The sequence below is a fragment of the Macaca nemestrina genome, chromosome 9 (genome assembly GCF_043159975.1).
Source record: "Macaca nemestrina isolate mMacNem1 chromosome 9, mMacNem.hap1, whole genome shotgun sequence".
In the NCBI taxonomy this organism is placed as follows: Eukaryota; Metazoa; Chordata; class Mammalia; order Primates; family Cercopithecidae; genus Macaca; species Macaca nemestrina.
This window is the reverse complement of record NC_092133.1, coordinates 82,698,248-82,720,322: the sequence shown is the minus strand read 5'-3', so window position 1 is coordinate 82,720,322 and position 22,075 is coordinate 82,698,248. Positions and strand designations below refer to the sequence as shown.

At 45.8% G+C, this 22,075-nt stretch overlaps 1 long non-coding RNA gene across 2 annotated transcripts; it reads right to left on the bottom strand.

Annotated features, from left to right (window-relative positions):
* Positions 1–2,697: 2,697 nt before the first annotated feature.
* LOC139356081 (uncharacterized) lies at positions 2,698–13,811 on the bottom strand. Of its 2 annotated transcripts, none has more exons than XR_011607465.1 (3): positions 13,535–13,811; positions 3,495–3,615; positions 2,698–2,884 (listed from the first exon to the last, which is right to left on the bottom strand). It is a non-coding gene; the product is annotated as an uncharacterized lncRNA (long non-coding RNA). The 2 variants fall into 2 exon arrangements; XR_011607466.1 differs by having other exon boundaries at positions 3,495–3,595.
* Between the last annotated feature and the right edge of the window lie 8,264 nt (positions 13,812–22,075).

Genomic DNA, 22,075 nt, shown 5'->3' with positions numbered 1-22,075 from the left:
CTTAGCTGAGGTAGTATTTGTCAGGTTTCTGCATGTAGTCTTTTTTCTCTTTTTCTATACGTACTCTTTGGAAGGAAGTCACTAAGTACAATCTACACTGAAGGAGTAATGTTCCCCTCCTTGAGGGCAGAGTAGCCATATTAATTATTTGGTATTCTTCTGCATGGGAAATTTATCTGTAATTCTCCTTTTATCTATTCAATCATGTATTGATATTGGTACAGACTCACGGATATTTATTTTATACTTTGGGTCATAATCCAATATTTTATTGATTTTGTTTCTTAACTTGTTCCTGCTTTGGCCACTGGGAGCTCTTTTCTATTTGTCTTTGTTGTTGTTGTTGCTTTTGAGACCGGGTCTCATTCTGTTGCCAAGGCTGGAGTGCAGGGGTGCAATCTTGGTTCATTGCAGCCTCAACCTCCTGGACTGAAGTGATCCTTCTACTTCAGCCTCCTGAGTAACAGTGACTACAGACAGGCACCACAGACATGTGCCACCATGCCTGGCTAATTTTTACAGTTTTTGCAGAAATGAGGTTTTACCATATTGGCCAGGTTGGTCTTGAACTCTTGAGCTCAAGCAATCCACCCACCTCAGCCTCCCAAAGGTGCTGGGATTACAGGTGTGTGCTATTGCGCCTGGCTCACTTGTTTTTTTGACATAGCCTCAGAATTGGATTTTTAGGTTTTTGTTTTTTAGGACTTCCTTACTTTCTGACACTACGAGGTACTCCAGCATTATCATATATATTTCCTAACCCCGATCCTAGAATCAGCCATTTCTCCTAGGGGCCCTAGTTCCTTTTATTAGAGAATGGTATTAGAACAAAGATCTGAGAACTAGATAGGTATAATTTTTATTTTTTATTTATTTATTTTTTTTATTTTTATTTTTTTGAGACGGAGTCTTGCTCTGTCACCCAGGCTGGAGTGCAGTGGCCGGATCTCAGCTCACTGCAAGCTCCACCTCCCGGGTTCAAGCGATTCTCCTGTCTCAGCCTTTTCAGTAGCTGGGATTACAGGGGTCCACCACCATGCACAGCTAATTTTTTTGTATTTTTAGTAGAGACAGGGTTTCACCAGTTGGCCAGGCTGATTTCGAACTCCTGACCTCAAGTGATCTGCCCACCTTGGTCTCCCAAAGTGCTAGGATTACAGGCATGAGCCACTGTGCCCAGCCAAGTTCAGGGTTTCGTAGGATATCCCTCTAATAGAATTTATTTGGTGTTTTTCTCATGGTTGAACTAGGGGTGTGGATTTTTAGGAGTGGAACCACAAGGTAAAGTCCCATTTTCTTTTTTCGTTTTTTTTTTTGACGGAGTCTTGCTTTGTCTCCCAGGCTGGAGTGCAGTGGCATGATCTCGGCTCACTGCAACCTCTGCCTCCCAGGTTCAAGCAATTCTTCTGCCTCAGCCTCCCGAGTAGCTGAGATTACAGGCACCCACCACCACGCTTGGCTAATTTTTTGTATTTTTTTTAGTAGAGGTGGGGCTTCACTATATTCATCAGGCTGATCTTGAACTCCTGACCTTGTGATCCACCCACCTCGGCCTCTCAAAGTGTTGGGATTACAGGCGTGAGCCACCGCACCCAGCCTTTTTTTTTTTTTTTTTTTTTTTTTAATTTAAAAACTGTTGAAGGCCGGGCCCGGTGGCTCATGCATGTAATCCCAGCACCTTGGGAGGTTGAGGCAGGTGGATCACTTGAGGCCAGGAGTTTGAGACCAGCCTGGCCAACATGGTGAAACCCCGTCTCTACCAAAAATACAAAAAAATTAGCTGGGAGTGGTGGCACATGCTTGTAATCCCAGCTACTTGGGAGATGGAGGCAGGAGAAACACTTGAACCCAGAGGTGGGGGTTGCAGTGAGCCGAGATGGTGCTGCTGCACTCCAGCTTGGGTGACCGACTAAGACTCCATAACAAACAAACAAACAAACAAACTGTTGAGGGCCAGGCATGGTGGCTCATGCCTGTAATCTCAGCACTCTGGGAGGCTGAGGTAGGAGGATCACGAGGTCAGGAGTTCGAGACCAGCCTGACCAACATGGTGAAACCCTATCTCTACTAAAAATACAAAAATAAGCTGGGTGTGGTGGTAGGCACCTGTAATCCCAGTTACTTGGGAGGCTGAGGCAGGAAAAATGCTTGAACTCGGGAGGCAGAGGTTGCAGTGAGCTGAGATAGTGCCATTGCAGTTCAACCTGAGCAACAGAGCACAACTCCGTCTCAAAAAACAACAAACAACAACAACAACAACTGTTGCATCCCCAGGGCCAACCACCTCAGATTGACCTGTGTCCAACCTCAGAATACCTGTCCTGCCTTTCCTTTGGCAGTCAGGCTTAGATGCTGTTTGGTGGCCTTCCTTCAGGTGGGTCCCAGCCTGGCTCAGGTGGGCACTGATGAAACACAAAGAAAGGAGAAGCTAATGTTGTGGGAGGGGCCGAAAGAAATTTTAAACCTTCAGAGTGGCTCAGGAAGAGCAGGAAGTGCTCTTGAAAAGCAGACACTATGGCTGCCGGCTGTTTTAGACTCCTCAGCCCCAGCTTGCTGCCTGGTACACGAAAGGCCTCCATTAGCATCTGCTGAGCATCTCACTCCATTGCTGTGGAGCAGCCCACAGGATATAAGCAGAGCCCTCAATGTGGGAAGCCCCAAAGTAGTTCTCCAGCCTTACCACTCATTTCATGTGGAAGAATCCTGACAGGTTTCCGAGTCCTAGGATTTATTATGCATGCCTTCCAATGTCTGGAGATTTCTTGGTGGCATCTCCAGTCAAAGGAACGTTTGGTGGATTACCTTGGAAGTGAAGTCATCACAGGTGTCCTGGAGCACTGCCCACTCAGCAAGGTAATGCTATGAATTCTGAGAATCCACTGGCCTAACGGGGTAGAGGGAAGGATATAAAGTGAAGTCAAGGCCCTGCCCCAGGAGTGTGTGAGCCATGGGGACTGAGACAACCCCTAGGCAGTGGGTGCCACATCAGAAGTCTCACCAAGTTGCTGGTGAGGCTGGGAGCTAAGGACACCCGGCTGCCGCAGAGGAAGGGTGAAAGGAAATAATTTGGGTGGGGGTGGGTGTAGAGAAAGGGGGTACTCCCATAACCAAGCTCACTGCTAGTAAGAAACAAGCTGGACAGCCCGAGCTGCCTGCTGGGGAACAGCAAGTGGGTCAGCAAGGGGCATAAGAAGGAAAGTGGGTATCAGGAAGGTGCAGAACAAGATTCCCAAACCTGGGCTTGGGCAAACTTCATGGGGGAGCCTGAAACAGGGTGCACACAAAACCAGAAGGACATGCACATTTTTCAGATGACAGAGACTTAACGAAACATGTCTTGGCCGGGTGTGGTGGCTCACACCTGTAATCCCAGCAGTCTGGAAGGCCAAGGTGGGTGGATCACGAGGTCAGGAGTTCAAGACCAGCTTGGCCAATATGGTGAAATCTCATCTCTACTAAAAATACAAAAATTAGCCAGGTGTGGTGGCACATACCTGTAATCCCAGCTACTCCGGAGACTGAGGCAGGAGAATTGCTTAAATCCAGGCAGGGGCGGAGGTTGTAGTGAGCCGAGATCACATCACTGCACTCTAGCCTAGGCAACAGAGCAAGATTCTGTCTCAGAAAAAAAAAAAAATAATAAAATAAAATAAATATATCTGTTTCTCAAAGGTTGACATTGTTAGCACCAGGGAATGTAGGCACCAAAGTCTGTAAGTGGTGGCAAATCCTTGCCTCCTCAGGAGAAAGAATTCCACCAAGTGACATAAGACAGGGGGAGAGAAGCAAGTTTTAGAGCAGAAGTGAAAGTTTTATTAAAGTTTTAGAGCAGAAACAAAAGTAAAAGCACATGGCTGGGTGTGGTGGCTCGCACCTGTAATCCCAGTGAGAAGTGAAGCCAGCCGGACTTCCTGGGTCCAGTGGGGACTTGGGGAACTTTCCTGTCTTACAGGAGGATTGTAAAATGCACCAATCAGTACTCTGTAAAACACACCAATCAGCAGGATTCTAAAGGTAGGCAATCTGTGGGGAGGATTGAAAAAAGGACACTCTGATAGGACAGAAATGGAACATAGAGTGTGGTGGGGCGGAGGGTGACAATAAGGGAATAAAACCTGGCCACGCCCCAGCCAGCAGTGGCAACCCATTCGGGTCTCCTTCCACACTGTGGCAGCTTTGTCCTTTTGCTCTTCACAAGAAACCTTGCTACTGCTCACTCTTTGGGTCTGTGCCATCTTCAGGAGCTGTAACACTCACCTGCAAAGGTCCCCAGCTGCATTCTTATAAAGTCAGTGAGACCACGAACCAACTCTGGACACACCAGCACTTTGAGAGGCCAAGGCAGGTGGATCATCTGAGGTCAGGAGTTCAAGACCAGCCTGGCCAATGTGGTGAAACCCCATGGCTACTAAAAATACAAAAATTAGGTGGTGGTGCATGCCTGTAATTCCAGCTATTTGGGAGGCTGAGGCAGGGGAATCACTTGAACCTGGGAGGTGGAAGTTGCAATGAGCAGAGGTCGCACCACTGCACTGCAGTTTGGGTGACAAAGACTCTCACAAAAAAAAATAATAATAATAAATAAATAAATAAAATAAAAAGTTTTAGAGCAGGAACAAAATTAAAAGTACACTTGGAAGAGGGCCAACTGGGTGATTTGAGAGATTCAAGTGCATGGTTTGGCCTTTGACTTGGAATCTTATAAGCTGGCAAGCTTGGAGGGTGTGTGGGGTGGTTGCATCCCTTCTCCCCTGATTCTTCCCTTGGGGTGGCCTGCCAGCACTTGGGAGGGGCCCCTGGCACAGTGTGTTTACTGAAGTGGTGTGCATGCTCACAAGGTATTTTTCTCTTACCAGTTGAGTGTTCCTAAGGGAGGAGACCACCCCTCATATTGTCTTATGTCCAATTTCTGCCTCCAAAGAGAGAAAAAGTAAAAACTAAACGGCAGAAATGAAATCCACAAGCAGACAGCCCAGTGCCACACCCTGGGCCTGGAAGTTAAAGATTGACCCCTGACCTAATCGGTTATGTTATCTATAGATTACAGACATTGTATAGAAAAGCACTGTGAAAATCCCTATCCTGTTTTGTTCCCATCTAATTACCAGTGCATGCAGCCCCTAGTCACGTACCCCCTGCTTGCTCAATCAATCATGACTCTCTCACACACACCCTCTTAGAGTTGTGAGCCCTTAAAAGGGACAAGAATTGCTCACTCGGGGAGCTTGGCTCTGGAGACAGGAGGCTTGCCGATGCTCCTGGCCAAATAAACCCCTTCCTTCTTTAACTCATTGTCTGAGGAGTTTTGTCTGTGGCTCGTCCTGCTACATTTCTTGGTTCCCTGACCGGGAAGCAAGGTGATTGGCGAATGGTCGAGGCAGCTCCTTAGGCTTGAGCCTGCCCTCTGGAACATTCCTGCGGGGGACTCCGACCAGCCCTAGCGATGCGGATCCTGAGAGCGCTCCCAGGTAGGCATTTGCCCCAGTGGTACGCCTCACCAGAGCAGTGTGTGGCAGGCCCCTGTGGAGGATCAACACAGTGGCTGAACACTGGAAAGGAACTGGTACTTGGAGTCTGGACATCTGAAACTTGGCAAGACTAGTCTTTGGAACTTGCGCACTCCGTTTGAGTGGAAGCGTGGTCTGATCACCCACGGTGTGCCTTTATTGGCACTTTGGTTTTGGTTTTGGTTTTGACTTGGTTTGAACTGCTTGACAGGTCTGGTCTTGGGAACTTACCTAATTCATTTGAGTGGAAGCGTGGCCTGATCACCCATGGTGTGACTGTACCGGCACTTTGGTTTTTGTTTTTGACTTGGATTTCTTGATACTTTGGTTTTGGTTTTGACCTGGCTTGGATTTCTGGATACTCTGGTTTTGGTTTTGATTTTGCTTTGGTGTAAACTACAAAAGCGTGTGTGTGCCCTTTTTACCTATTCTTTGTTTTGTGGTGTGCATGTGGTGTGAGTGTGGTGTTTTGTCTTGAAGAAACATAGGTGAGGCACAAAGTAAGCCCACACCACTAGGAACTATGTTGAAAATTTTCAAAAAAGGATTTAAGGGAGACTATGGAATACTATGACACCGGGAAAACTTAAAACTTTGTGTGAGATAGACTGGCCAGCATTAGAGGTAAGTTGGCCATTAGAAGGAAGCCTGGACAGGTCCCTTGTTTCAAAGGTATGGCACAAGGTAACCTGTAAGCCAGGGAACCCAGACCAGTTCCTGTACATAGACACTTGGTTACAGCTGGTTTTAGACCTCTCGCCCCCAACACACAGTGGTTGAGAGAACAGCAGCATAAGTGAAAAAGGCAAGAAAAGACCAGCAGAGAGAGGAAAAGAGGCAAAGAGAGAGAGGAAGAGACAGCGAGAAAGAGAGAGACAAAGAGGGAGTCAAGGAGAAAGAGAGAGAAAGAAAGAGAGAGGCAGACAGAGAGAGGAAGAGACAGAGGCAAAAGGAAAGTCAAAGAGAGGGAAAGTCAAAGAGAAAGAAAGAGAGAAAGAGATATACAAGTAGTTAAGAAAAAAAGCCATCTATACCAATTCTAAGTTAATTTGGACAAAACAAGGTCTTACTAATAGCAAAGGATAATTAAAATCCCAAACTTACAAGGTTTTCAAGAAAAGTAAAGTTTGCTAAAAGTTAAGAGTGTAACATGTATTATAGTAGCTTCTATTCTTTTGGCCTCAGACAATCTAGTCCACAGACATAAAAACAGGTTTGCTTTAGAAAAGAATGATTATCATCTTTGGGGGAAAAAAAAAGGAATAAAAAGGAAAACAAGGGGGGTGGTGCGGAATTTATATAAAAAGAGTGTTATATGGTAAATTCTTGTCCTGAAATATATTAACTGGTTGTTTAAAGAAACAAATGTTTGTAATAAGTCAGAAAGTTAAGGCATGTTGAAAAATTGCCTGTAAAATTTGTAGAAAAAAAGTTATTTAAAAAAATGTGTGTTAATAAAAGAATTTATGCAAAAAATGTTGTATAATTTAAAAGTAACTAGGCCTCCTGAATGTAAAACTATTGAAAAAAAAAAACAGGCCGGGCGCGGTGGCTCAAGCCTGTAATCCCAGCACTTTGGGAGGCCGAGATGGGCGGATCACAAGGTCAGGAGATCGAGACCATCCTGGCTAACATGGTGAAACCCCGTCTCTACTAAAAATACAAAAAACTAGCCGGGCGAGGTGGCGGGCGCCTGTAGTCCCAGCTACTCGGGAGGCTGAGGCAGGAGAATGGCGTAAACCTGGGAAGCGGAGCTTGCAGTGAGCTGAGATCCAGCCACCGCACTCCAGCCTGGGCGACAGAAAAAAAAACAAAAACAAAAACAAAAAAACAAAAAAACAGTTTATGTGCAAGGTGTATAAAAAAAGTAAAATATACCTTTAGTAAAAGGATTATAAGGAAGCATAAGAATGTACATTTTTACCTACATTAAAAAGTTAAAAAAATTATTGTTTTGAAGGTTTAAGCAAGTTCTAAAACGTTAATTGTAAAGAGAATTCTGTGTGTAAACATATTAGCTAAAGTTAAAGAAGTATTATCCAGTTTTTCTGTGAACTAGACGTTAAAGTAAAAGCATAACAGCTTTTTCTTAAAGTACCAACCTGCTCTTTAGCAAAAATTATAAAAGGTTAAAGAGTCTATAAAATCTTACCTTATAATCAAACACTAAAAATTAGATAAATGTGTCTACAAAGTTTTATTAAAATTAGGTTTAACATTAATAACACACTAATATAAAGATAAAATTTAGCTTATCTGGTATAAAAATCATACAAAAAGCATTATTAAATATAAAATAGTGTTTAGCTTTCTTTGGTCTAAAAATGAACAAAAATAGGTGCTAAAGGAAATTTCTCAGTAAAAAAGCACTAAGGACTATAAAGTCCACTGCCAAGGTCCCCACATTTAAAACAAAAGGTCAATTTCTTAGAAATTATATACTTGGTTTATCTTCCACTTTCTTTTCTCTCAAAAACTAAAAGTCTTTTAGCACATGTACCACACCTAGAATTTCCGGTAAACCAGCACTAGCCTGAAGATCACGTTCTCATCAAAGGGTGGAAAGAAGAAAAACTCGAGCCAGCCTGGGAAGGACCCTATTTGTGCTGTTAACCACCAAGACTGCTGTTAGTACAGCAAAAAAGGATGGACTCATCACACCCGAGTCAAGAAAGTGCCACCCGCTCCAGAGTTGCAGGCCACAGTCCCAGGGGAAGACCCTACCAAACTAAAGCTAAGAAAAATCTAACTTTTTTCATCTATTCTGTTACTCTTTCTTCTTTCCGTGCTCTATTGCTGACCATCTAGTTATTAACATAACCAAGTCAATTTTGCCTCGAACTATTGCATTTAATGCTTGCCTTGTTATACCCTGTGGGGACTTGCCAAGTCAAAGACAGTTTTCTACTTCAGAAAAGTACTTCTGTCCCTCCTGACTTTCCTCAGACTGGGCATTAGTAAACTAGGACCATTTAATCTGGGGAGATTTCAATAAAGACCCCATTGCCAAGGAGGAGTCTTGCCCCACGATGTAGAGCTTTCATGCCATAGTTGGTCCAACGTTCTGTGGACCACTAAAGAGCAAGGATGGACTGCCCCAACCAATTTTTGTAATTTCCTAAAACCATACATTCATTTTACTAGAGGATCATAGAAGTCAAAGACTTACAACAAACTTAAGCAATTAAGACAGGATACCAAGATGCAAATGCCTGGTTAAAATGGATCAAATATTCCATCTGCACATTAAACAAAAGCAATTATTATGCTTGTGCACATGGCAGGCCAGAGGCCCAGACTGTCCCCCTTCCACTAAGGTGGTCCTCCAGTTGACCAGGCATAGGCTGCATAGTTGCTCTTTTCCAGAATTCTACAGCCTAGAGTAATAAGTCATTCCAAACTCTCTCTGCTATTTCCCGAAGTCCAGCACCTTGCGGGTCAGCTTCTGAGGGCCATCTAGCTTCTGTCTCCCAACACTAAGTTCACTTCGTGTCTCTCACGACAGGGAGGAAACTTAGCATTCCTTAGAGACCTGAAGGGATGTGATGAGCTTAAGAATTTTCAAGAGCTTATCAATCAGTCAGCCCTTGTTCATCCCTGAGCGGATGTGTGGTGGTATTGTGGTGGACCTTTACTGGGCACTCTGCCTAATAACTGGAGTGGCACTTGTACTTTAGTCCAATTGGCTATCCCTTTCACCCTGGCATTTCATCAACCAGAAGGAAAAAAAATGAGATATTGTAAAGCAAGAGAAGCCCCTTATGGGTCTTTCGACTCTTATGTCTATTTAGACGCAATTGGAGTCCCATGAGGAATACCAGATCAATTTAAAGCTTGAAATCAAATAACTGCAGGATTTAAGCCAATATTTTAGTAGGTGACAGTTAATAAAAATGTAAATTAGATAAACTACATCTATTACAACCAACAGCAACGAAGTTTTCATGAGTTAAAAGAAAAACTCATGTTGGACCCAGCTCTGAGGCTACCTGCCCTGACAAAACTCTTCACACTCTATGTGTCAGAAAGAGAAAAAACGGCAGTTGGAGTTTTAACCCAGACTGTGGGGCCCTGGCCAAGACCAGTGGCCTATCTCTTAAAACAACTAGACAGGGTTTCCAAAGGCTGACCCCCAGGTCTAAGGGCCCTAGCAGCAATGGCCCTGTTAGCACAAGAAGCAAATAAACTAACCCTTAGGCCATATAAACTAACCTAAAGGCTCCCTATGCTGTGGTAACTTTAATAAATACCAAAGGACATTATTAGTTAACAAATGCTAGATTAACCAAGTACCAAAGCTTGCTATGTGAAAATCCCCACATAACCACTGAAGTTTGCAACACCCTAAACCCCACCACCTTTCTCCTGGTATCAGAGAACCCAGTTGAACATAACTGTGTAGAGGTGTTGGACTCAGTTTATTCTAGCAGGGCCAACCTCTGAGACCATCCTTGAACATCAGTAGACTGTGAGCAGTACACGGATGGGAGCAGCTTCGCTAACCCCTGCAAAGTGACTCTGAAGAAGACAACAAGCCCTGCTCCAGTCATACCTGGAAACTGAATGGTCCACGCACAGCCAAAGCATGAGGAAACTCATTGTGGGACTCATTTTCCTTAAAATTTGGACTTGCACAGTAGGGACTTCAACTGACCTTCCTCAGACTGAGGGCTGTTCCTAGTGTATACATCAAGTCACTGAGGTAGGACAAAAGGTTGCTACAGTCCTATTATTTTACAGTTATTATGAGTGTACTGGAAATCTAAAAAGAACTTGTTTGTATAATGTCAGTCTATACAAGGTATGTAGCCCAGGAAATGACCAACCTGATGTGTGTTATGACCCATCTGAGCCTCCCATGACCACAGTTTTTAAAATAAGATTAAGGACTGAGGACTGGTAGGGGCTTATAAATGATACGAGTAAAGTGTTAGCCAAAACAGAAAAAAGAAAGGGTGCTCAAAAAAGTCACCTTAAAATTTGATGCCTGTGCTGTCATTAATAGTAATAAGTTAGGAATAAGGTGTAGTTCTCTTAATTAGAAAAGAGGCTATATGGCAGAAAATAAGTACATCTGTCATAAATTAGGACTGTATGGAAATAAATGTAAATACTGGTCTTGTGCCATTTAGGCCACTTAGATTAAAAAAAAAAAAAAAAAAGGATCCAGTCCACCTTCAGAAAGAAAAAAATGGCCCTTCCTGTACTAAAGGACAATGTAACCCCTTAGAGCTAGTAATAACCAATCCCCTGATCCTTGCTGGAAAAAAAGGGGAACGTGTAACCCTAAAAATTAATGGAGCCAGACTAGATCTTCAAGTAAATATTGTGGTTTCAGAAAAAGTTTATAAATGCTCTCCTGAGCCAGTATTTCAAACCTTCTATGATAAACTAAAAGTGTCAGTACCGGAAATTCCAGGAAAAACAAGAAATTTGTTTTTGCAATTAGCCGAGCATGTAGCCAAGTCTCTCAATGCCACATGCTATATATGTGAAGGAACTGTAGTAAGAGATCAATGGCCATAGGAAGCCCGATAATTAGTACCTACAGACCCAGTTCCTGATGAATTCCTGGCCCAAAAGAATCACCCTGATCACTTCTAGGTCCTAAAAGCCTCAATCATTAGACAATACTGTATAGCAACAGTGGAGAAGGACTTCACCCTTCCTGCAGGAAGACAACATGGTGGAGTTCAAACCACACAGAGAAAAACCCATTCAGTAAATTTCCAAAGTTGCAGACCGTTTAGGCCCACCCAGAATCCCACCAGGACTGGACGGCCCCCACTGGGCTATACTGGATATGTGGACATAGAGCCTATGCTAAGCTGCCTGACCAGTGGACAAGTAGTTGTGTTATTGGCACTGTTAAACCATCTTTCTTCCTACTGCCCATAAAAACAGGTGAACTCCTGGGCTTCCCTGTCTATGCTTCCCGTGAAAAGAGAAGCATAGCTATAGGAAATTGAAAAAATGATAAATGGCCCCCTGAGAGAATCATACAATATTGTAGGCCTGCTACTCAGGCACAAGATGGCTCGTAGTGATACCAGACCTCCATTTACATGATCAACCGAATCACACAGTTATAAGCTGTCTTAAAAATAATCACTAATAAAACTGGCAGAGCCTTGACTATTCTGGCCTGGCAAGAAACTCAGATGAGAAATGCTCTCTATCAAAATAGATTAGCTCTCGACTACTTGCCAGCAGCTGAAGGAGAGGTCTGTAGGAAATTTAACTTTACTAATTGCTGCCTACATGTAGATAATCAAGGGTAAGTAGCTAAAGACATAAAGATATGACAAAACTGGCACATGTGCCTGTGCAAGTGTGGCATGGATTTGATCCTGGGGCCATGTTTAGAAAATGGTTCCCAGCGCTAGGAGGATTTAAAACTCTTATAAGAGTTATAATAGTAATAGGAAACTACTTACCGTTCCTTGTTTGCTACCTGTACTTCTTCAAATGATAAAAAGCTTCATTGCTACCTTAGTTCACCAAAATGCTTCAGCACAAGTGTGCTATATAAATCACTATTGATCTGTCTTGCAAGAAGACATAGGTAGTAAAAATGAAAGTGAGAACTCCCACTATTGAGTGAGAGTCTCAAAGGGGGGAATAAGGGAGGAGACCACCCCTCATATTGTCTTATGCCCAATTTCTGCCTCCAAAGAGAGAAAAAGTACAAACTAAAAGGCAGAAATGAAATCCACAAGCAGACAGTCTGGCACCACACCCTGGGCCTGATAGTTAAAGATCGACCCCTGACCTAATTGGTTATGTTATCTATAGATTATAGACATTGTATGGAAAAGTACTGTGCAAATCCCTATCCTGTTTTGTTCTGATCTAATTACCAGTGCATGCAGCCCCCAGTCACGTACCCACTGCTTGCTCAGTCAATCGCAACCCTCTCACGCACACCTCCTTAGAGTTGTGAGCCCTTAAAAGGGACAAGAATTGCTCACTCAGGGAACTCGGCTCTTGAGACAGGAGGCTTGCCTATGCTCCTGGCCGAATAAACCCCTTCCTTCTTTAACTCATTGTCTGAGGAGTTTTGTCTGTGGCTGATCCTGCTACATTCCCAGAGAGAACTCATATGCCAGTTAAACTCCACCATTTTGTCTCTTAGGTCACATGCTTGAGCCTACTCGCCCAACTCCTGAGATCTAATTGGGAAGCTGATCACCAGTTTTGGGTTTTTCTATCTGTTGGGGAGACTGCCTTTCTCTGGCGCTGGGTGTGATCAATTACTATTTTAGACAGCTTAACAGCCTCCTGACCATCACCTGATGGTCTTCTGATATTCCTGGGTTTGGAGGTGGGGGCTCTCCTGACCTGCTCATGTCTGCTGCTACCCACTGTAACAACACTGCCAGGCAGGCTCTGCATCAGGAGACCCACTGTGGCTTCTGGACAACAGGAGATAAAACCCAGGTTGCCGGGACCTTCTGCTTGTCAACTGGCCAGGAGTCGTGTAGCTTTCTTACTTGTGCCTCCTAAATCCCTTTCTGGGAAGGAGAGATGGAGGGGTACCGGTATTGTCCTCATTTTACCAAACCTCACGCCTAGTGCCCTTTCCACCATCCCTGGGGCCTTCCAGTAGAATCTCTGTGCTTGGAGAGAAAGGAGTACACAGTCTGAGGTTGGGTAGGGGATGCAAACATCCATTCATTCAACTATTTCTTGGGAACTGGGGCTGCCTGGGACAGGGAGACCTGGGACACTGTCCTAACGGAAGCCAAGACCTGGGGAAGCCCAAGTCGAACGCAGTTAATTATAATTGCAATTACAACTTCGTACTTGAGTGCTTTCAAGGGTTGCCGAGGAGGCGAGAAGGGAAAGAAGGGGCCACAGGTCTGTGGGTGTTGGGTTTGCTGTGTTAATCAGTTTCAGCTGGATGGACACTGCGAGCATGGGAGAAAGGGCGCAGAGAGAATGGCAGGAACCGTGTAGCCGGCAGGCCTAGCTCCCCACCGCGGGTTTGCGCCCACACCCTCTTCCTGGGGCTGCGCAGGCCTCACCTCCAAGGTACTCCACAGGGGAAGGCTCGGAGGTGCGGGTGTTCATGTCCTTGGGGCTGCCACGGCTGCGGTTGCTAAGCCCTTTTGGACTCACAAGCCTCAGATAAGTAGCTCAAAACCCAGGTTGGGGCGGGTGGCCTAATCTGCCGCGGCTCCCGGGTCCCGGGAGGCCCCAGCACCACGCGGATGATAACTGACAGCGGAGCCGACGCGATCTAGAGCGGGCCCTGGCTCAGCGCCCCGGCGCCCGCTTTCGGAGCCAGGACCGTCCCGCAGAGCAGCCGGGCCACTGACATGGCCGGGAAGGTCCCCTGCGCAACAAAGGCAGCCCAGGCGGCCCCAAGGGTAATGCCCGGGGTGACCCCAGTGCAAAGGGGAGTTCTGGGGGAGAAGCAGTCCGAGGCACCCGCCCCCAACTCCGGGGGCATTTATTTGAAATGTTAATGTTTTGAAGCCTCCCCTGGGCCCAGATCCGTCTCCTAGAAAGCAGGCAGAAGCCGCTGTGGGATTACTAAACTAACCGCCTCTGGCTCGGGTGCGAACCCGGTAAACATGTGTTGGTGTAAGCTAGAGAGGCCAGTGTACACAGATGAACCGGGTAAATTATTACACACCCCGACCCCTCGCCTTAAAGTATCCTTGGTGCACCAATTCCAGGAGTTGAAGTTTCTCCGGGCCACAGACCTTTATTTGCTCTTGTCCTTTACACCCTCCGCCCCCGCACAGGAACCGCGGAATCCAGGTCACAGGTGGGGGCAGGGAGGCCCGGGCGGGGTGGCTGCTGCGCAGCTCTGACAGAGCCCAACCCTGGCCCCGCCCGGGCCGCAGGCCTCGCCCAGGTCCTGCTGGGTGGCAGCCCGGCCTGCACTCAGCCGCCAAGTCTCCGCCACGCCTCGGGACGTCCTTGGGTAGCCCGGACCACGCGAGGTCGGATGTCGCTGGCCCGGAGGCCGCCGGGCCTGGGGAGGACACAGAGGGTGTCACAACGGGAGCTTTTAGAAACCTTGGAATGCGTTTCACTGTCCACATTCGATAGTTTGTCGAGTTATTGCCAAAATTATCTAGTCAGATCCTTTTCCCAGCTCAGCTGCTGGCGATGGTAATCATACCCGCACACACTTTGGGCGCGCTGAGACTCTGCCGGGCGCTGTTCCAAGTTCTTCTTATGGATTAACCTGTGATGAGGCGACCAAAGTCAGTCATCTGGCTTCTTTCGAGAACTGGCAGGTCACCTGCCCTCCACTCGACTGGTGGGGTGAGAGTAAATTGGGGCGTGCTCCCCTGTTGGATATGGGGCCCGAGCTGCGCAGACATAATTGCCAAGGGCCGGGGGCTCCCGTGCTGGAGAGGGGCTAGGTAGGGCGTCAGGCACCGTCTTGATTCTGGAAGATTTTTTAGGCCCCGCTATAGTTCTCCAACTTCAACATTCTCTAATCCACGAACTCCTCCAAGCTGCCTGAGCTTCCAAAAGCTTTCGCCTCAAGCTGGGAGAGCCCAATAGAGTGATCATTTTTCAACCAAGGGAGCCAACACTCATACATAATGAAGCGAGTTACACAAAGGACAGAATTCTTTCCCACTCTCCTGGGAGAGGCCCCTCAGCTCAGGGAATATGCAGGGCTGCCCAAACGACCCAAACTATGGGCCAGGTTAGGGGCGCATCAGAGGAATGGGGGCAAGCCGAAGAGCTCTGCCCACTCAGAGGCTGGAGTTCCTCACACGAAGAAACCTCCACCCAGGTTATTCCTGAGCACTTCTCAGAAAGCACAATTCCTCCCTTTTCTTTGCCCCAAAGGCCAGTTGCAGAGCCCATGACCCAGCCGTGGGACAGGACGCTGTGAAGGGAGGAAGAGCCGCTTATGGTGGAGGAGCTCCCTTCAGGCCCCAGCAATACATCTGGATGCTGTCAAGAATCAAGTGGGCAGGGCAAGAAGAGACATGGGCTGGTTAAGACAAGACACTGTGACCTTGACTTCAACAACCTGGCCTGTTAGATCTCTGTCTGCCACCCTACCTTTGCTGCTCACAAATACCTGATCTCTCCCCAGGTCAAAGCTTCTCTACCTACAATTCCTCACTCCTCCTTGAATTTGGCTTCTTCTTCTAAACAGCTTTGAGTTATTTATCTTGATCCTCACTCCTCCTGGCTTGAGCCTCTGGCTTGAAATGACAACAGAAGGATGGGGTTCCTCTACCTGGCTTGATATTCAGGGCCCAGGACAGCACATGCTTCATGCCTGGAACCTTTGGAGAAAGATAGTTTTGGTTTAAAACCCTGGCTCTGTCACATTAATCAGTTGGGTGACCTTAGGCAAGTCATTTACCATTGTACAGTATTCCTTAAGAGTCCTATCAGAGAAGTGGTAGGATAATGCAGCTCTGATAAGGAGATGAGACATCAATGACAATGTAAATAACAATGTAAATTACAATGCAGGGAAATCTGCACTGTGGCTGGCAAAAAATAGGACTCAGTAAATGGTAGCCTTCTCCCTAGGTAAGAGTAGAGCAACTCAGCACCTAGGAGGCTGCTTGCCGTTGTTCTTTTATTTAAAAAAGTTCTTTTAGAGACAGGGCCTTGCTCTGTAACTCAGGTGGGAGTGCAGTGGCATGATCATAGCTCACTGCAACCTTGAACTCGGCTTACGAGATCCTCCTGTCTCAGCCTCCTGAGTAGCTGGAGCTTGCCTTTGTTCTCACACTCTCTCCCAAGGCTCCACAATATGGAGGTAGAGACCATGACATCGGTAATGTTGCTGCCACCTCCACCTCCACTCAGTCATGCCCTGGAAGTTAAATACCTGAAACTGTATGGCCATGGCATCCTCGCTTGGGCAAGCAGCATTCAGAGGCAGATTGGCTTTCAGAGCAGGTGACACCCCAGAGGCCTCTCTCCTGACGTCATTGTGGGCAAGCAGTCAGGGAGCAGGGCCTCACTACTGGGATCTTGCTCCTAACTGGGTGTCCTGCTGCCTCTCACCTAGGAAGTGAGCCCAAGTAGATTTTCCCTGACATTCAATAGCCTTGTTCTGCTTCCACTGTTTCCATCTCAAGGTTATTAATTCCTCGCCCACTCATGGCTATCAGAATTCTTTTTCAACATTTCCAAGATTAATATATAGACCACCCCCCTCTTTTTTTTTCTTTTTGAGATGGAGTTTCACTCTTGTTGCCCAGGCTGGAGTACAGTGGAGCCATCTCCACTCACTGCAACCTCCGCCTCCCAGGTTCAAGCGATTCTCCTGCCTCAGCCTCCCAAGTATCTGGAATTACAGGCGCCAGCCACCACACCCAGCTAATTTTTGTATTTTTAGTAGAGATGAGGTTTCGCCACCTTGGCCAGGCTGGTCTCAAACTCCTGACCTCAGGTGATCCGCCCGCCTTGGCCTCCCAAAGTGTTGGGATTACAGGTGTGAGTCACTGCACCTGGCCCATATCCATCTTCTAAATTCTTACTAGAAAGAAGCACGAAAATGACAAAAACATATGTCTGCTTTGCTGTATCTTCTTTTGTTTTTTTAAACCTTTTTTGAGATAGATAGGGTCTAGCTCTGTTGCCCAGGCTGGAGTGCAGTGGCACAATCATAGCTCACTGTAACCTTGAACTCCTGGGCTCAAGTGATCTCCCACTTCAGCGTCCCAAGTAGCTGGTGTTAACAGAAACATGTTAACGGTAGAGTGTCCATGTTCTTGGTGTCTTGAACAAAGAATTGGACAAAAAGCACTAACACAGCAAGGAAGGAATGAAAGGATTTATTGATAATCAAAGTACACTCCACAGTGTGGGAGTCGGCCAGAGCATGAGGCTCAAAGACCCCATTACAGAATTTCTGGGAGTTTATATACTCCTTAGAGGATTCCACTGGTTACTTCGGGTACACCCTATGTAAATGGAGAGGATGAAGTAAAGTTACAAAGTCATTTACGGCGTATGCCCTATGGAGAGAATATTTCCTGTTATAGCTAAAGTATGAATTGGCCTTATGTTCCCTGCCTCCAGACCCTATCTTCCTGCCTCATTGTGACTATAGGAACATGCCACCACACCTGGCTACTTTTTTTGTTTTGTTTTTTTTTGAGACAGAGTCTTACTCTGTTGCCCAGGCTGAAGTGCAGTGTCACAATCTCGGCTCACTGCAACCTCTGTCTCCCAGGTTCAAGCAATTCTCCTGCCTCAGCCCTCTAAGTAGCTAGGACTACAGGTGCGCACTACCATACCCGGCTAATTTTTTTGCATTTTTGTAGAGACGGGGTTTTATCATGTTGATCAGTCTGGTCTCGAACTCCTGACCTCAAATGATCCACCTACTTCTGCCTCCCAAAGTGTGGGATTACAGGCATGAGCCACTGCACCTGGCCTAATTTTTTTTTTTTTTTTTTGAGACAGAGTCTCACTCTATCGCCCAGGCTGGAATGCGGTGGAGGGATCTTGGCTCACTGCAAGGTCTGCCTCCTGGGTTCATGCCATTCTCCTGTCTCAGCCTCCTGAGTAGCTGGGACTACAGGCACCCACTACCATACCTAGCTAATTTTGTTTTTGTATTTTTAGTAGAGATGGAGTTTCACCGTGTTAGCCAGGATGGTCTCAATCTCCTGACCTCGTGATCCGCCCGCCTCGGCTTCCCAAAGTGCTGGGATTACAGGTGTGAGCCACCGCACCTGGCTCTAATTTTTAAATTTTTAGTAGAGACAGGGTCTCACTATGTTGACCAGGCTGGTCTGGAACTCCTGGCCTTAAGCGATCTTCCCAACTTGGCCTCCCAAAGTGCTGGGTTACAGGCATGAGCTATGGCACCTGGCCCGTATCTTCTTTTAACATAGAACTGGTGGAACCAAGGACTAGAGGATGACTGATTCATTTATGTGAGGCTCCACAAGTGCAGAGGGAGAGGGAAGTTCTAGACAGAGAGGACTGCATGAGCTGGGCATGGAGTCAAGTAGTCTGGCCCAGCTAGTCAGGAGAGGAGGGAAAGAGAGGTATGGCAGGGTAGAACATAACCATAAATGCCAATGCAAATTACTTATGCCTATGGGATATGAACTTATTTCCCATAGATAGTGGGGAGCAAAATATTTTCTTCTTTTAGGAGAGGGAAGTGATTTCTCAAATGTATGTTTTAGAAATATCATTCTGGGGACTGTGCAAGAAGAGTACATTCATTTTTAAAAAACAGACTTTTTTAGAACAATTTTAGGCTCGTAGAAAAACTGTGCACATAGTACAGAGTTCCCATATACCTCCCTCCCCAATCCCCTTCCCCAGTTTCCTCTATTATTTATTTATTTATTTTGAGATGGAGTCTTGCTCTGTCGCCCAGGCTGGAGTGCAGTGGCACTATCTTGGCTCACTGCAACCTTCACCTTCCAGGTTCAAGCGATTCTCCTGACTCAACCTCCCAAGTAGCTGGGACTACAGCCGTGTGCTACCATGCCCAGCTAATTTTTTGCATTTTTAGTAGAGATGGGATTTCGCCATGTTGACCAGGCTGGTCTCGAACTCCTGACCTCAGGTAATCTGCCCGCCTTAGCCTCCCAAAGTGCTGGGATTACAGGTGTGCGCCACCATGCCTGGCCAGTTTCCTCTATTATTAAAATCTTGCATTAGTGTGGTATATTTGTTAAAATACTGATACATCATTAACTTAATTTACATCAGAATTCATTCTTTGTGTTATATAGTTCTATGGGTTTTGACAAATCTATAATGCCATGCATCCACTGATACAGTATTACAGGTTTTTTTTTTTTTTTTTTGAGATGGAGTCTCACTCTGTTGCGCAGACTGGAATGCAGTGGCGTGACCTCAGCTCACTGCAACCTCCAACTCCCAGATTCAAGCAATTCTCCTGCCTCAGCCTCCCAAGTAGCTGGGATTACAGGTATGCACCACCATGCCTGACTAATTTTTGTATTTTTAGTAGAGACGGAGTTTCACTATGTTGGCCAGGCTGGTCTTGAACTCCTGACCTCAGGTGATCTGCCCACTTCGGCTTCCCAAAGTGCTGGGATTACAGGCATGAGCCAGCGTGCCTGGAGTATAACAGAATTATTTCACCACTCCCTAAGTCCCCTGTGCTTCAGGTATCCATCTCTCTTCTCCCCTCCTCCTGAACCCCTAGCAACCACTGATCTTTTTACTCTCTCCATTGTTTTGCCTTTTCCAGACATCATATACAGTAATTGGAATCATGTATGTATGTAGTCTTTTCAGACTGGCTTTTTTCACTCAGCAATATACATTTAAGGTTCCATATCTTTTCATAGCCTGACAGTCATTTCTTTTGGTAAATTCATTTTTAATATTTTTCTTCAACAAATATTTACTCAGCCTTTTTTTTTTTTTTTTTTTTTTGAGACAGGGGCTTGCTCTGTCACCCGGGTTAGAGTGCAGTGGCGCAATCATGGCTCTCTGCAGCCTCAATCTCCCAGGCTCAAGCGACCTTCCCACCTCAGCCTCCTGAGTAGCTAAGACTACAGGCATGTGCCAACACACCTGGTTAATTTTTGTAGAGACAGGGTCTCACCATCTTGCCCAGGCTGGTCTTGAACTCATGGGCTCAAGCCATCCATCCCGCCTCGGGCTCCCAAAGTGCTGGGATTATAGGTATAAGCCACTGTGCCCAGCTACTGAACTTTGATATCAGGGCTGCCAATATAAATATAATGCAAGTCACAAAGGTAACTTAATTTTTTCTAGTACCCACGTTAAATAAAGGTAAAAAGAAACAGGTGATATTAACTTTAATAACATAATCTATTTAACTTGATATAAAAAATCATTTCAACATTTAATCAGTGTAAAAAGTATTGAGATACTTTATTTTCTTTTTTTGTAGGAAGTCTTTGAAATCCAGTGTGTGTTCTACATTGTCAGGATTTCTCAACTTGGACTAACTATATTTCAAGTGCTCAGTGAACGCACAGCTCATGGCTACCACATTGGACTGTACAGCCTGTTCTTGGTGCTGAGCATACAGCAGAGAGCAGAATGGACAAGATCTCTGCCTTTACACAGTTGACATTCTAACGTGGAAGATAGATAATACAGAACTAGACTGGGCGCGGTGGCTCACACCTGCAATCCCAGCACGTTGAGGGGCCGAGGCGGTAGACCATTTGAAGTCAGGAGTTCAAGAACAGCCTGGCCAACGTGGTGAAACCGTCTCTACTAAAAATAGAAAAATTAGCCGGGCAGTAGTGGCACAAGCCTGTAATCCCAGCTACTCAGGAGACTGAGGCAGGAAAATCACTTGAGCCTGGGAAGCAGAGGTTGCGGTAAGCCGAGATTGTGCCACTGCACTCCAGTCTGGGTGACAGAGTAAGACCCTGTCTCAAAAACAAACAAACAAACAAAGAAGTACGCAGGCTGGGTGTGGTGGCTCACAACTGCAATCCCAGCACTTTAGGAGGCCCTGGAGGATTGCTTGAGGTCAGAAGTTCAAGACCAGCCTGGGCAATGTAGTGAGACCCCCCCTGATCTCTAAAAAAAAATCAAACATTCATTTTTTGAATTTTTCCCTAGGTGTCACTCTTGCCTGTAGTTCCAGTTACTCAGGAGGCTGAGCCTGGGAGGGCAAGGCTGCAGTGAGCCATGTGTGTCTGCACCACTGCACTCCAGCCTAAGTGACAGAGGGAGACCTTATTTGGAAAAAAAAAAAAAAAAAGAGAGATAATTTGGGAGAGTGGTATGTGTTAATAATACACCAGTGTTATGATAAAGACTGGGAAGCTGCTTCAGATTGCCTAGTCAGGAAAGTCTTTTGGAGGCTGAGACTCCAAAAAAGGAGGCATTATCAATGGGAAAATCGCTAGTTGTTATCCATTATTTATTGTCACAATGCTGTATAACAAACCACTCTAAAATTCAGAAGCTTAATATAATAAGTAGCTATTATTACTCATGAGCCTCCAGGTCATCAGGACAGTTCTAGTCCCAGGTGGGCTCACATCTACATCTTTGGGTGGCTGCCGGTCAGGTGGGTTGCCATGCTGCTCCTGGCTGGGCTTACATGTTTGGGGTCTGCTGGCTGTTCATAGGTCAGGGAAGACTTCAGCTCTTTTCCATGTGGCTTCTCATCTTCCATCAAACTAGCCCAGGCCTGTTCTCATGGCAGAAGCAGGGATCCCAGAGAGAACGTGGAAGCATTCAAGGTTTCTTTAGGCTCAGACTCAGGACTTTATCACTTCTGTCATTTTCTTTAGGCCAAGGTGAGTTAAAATCTAGCTGAGATTCTGGGAGAAGCTGCCAAGTCACATTGCAAAAGGTGTGGCTATGGGGAGGAGTGAGTGGAAAATTCAGGCAATTTTTGCAATTAATCTCCCATATTACTTTAAAAGCTTTCAATTCTACCGGGAAGCGATAGCAATTCTAACTTGTACAGCATGTGCCCAATAAAATAGCCTCAAAATGCAGAAAGAAAAATAGAACTACAGGGAGAAATGAAAAAGATTACTCCTATAGTGGGAGGTTTTCATGCATGTTTTGCCATTATTTATAGGTCAAGCAGACAAAAAAAATTATTAAAGATATAGAAGAGCTGA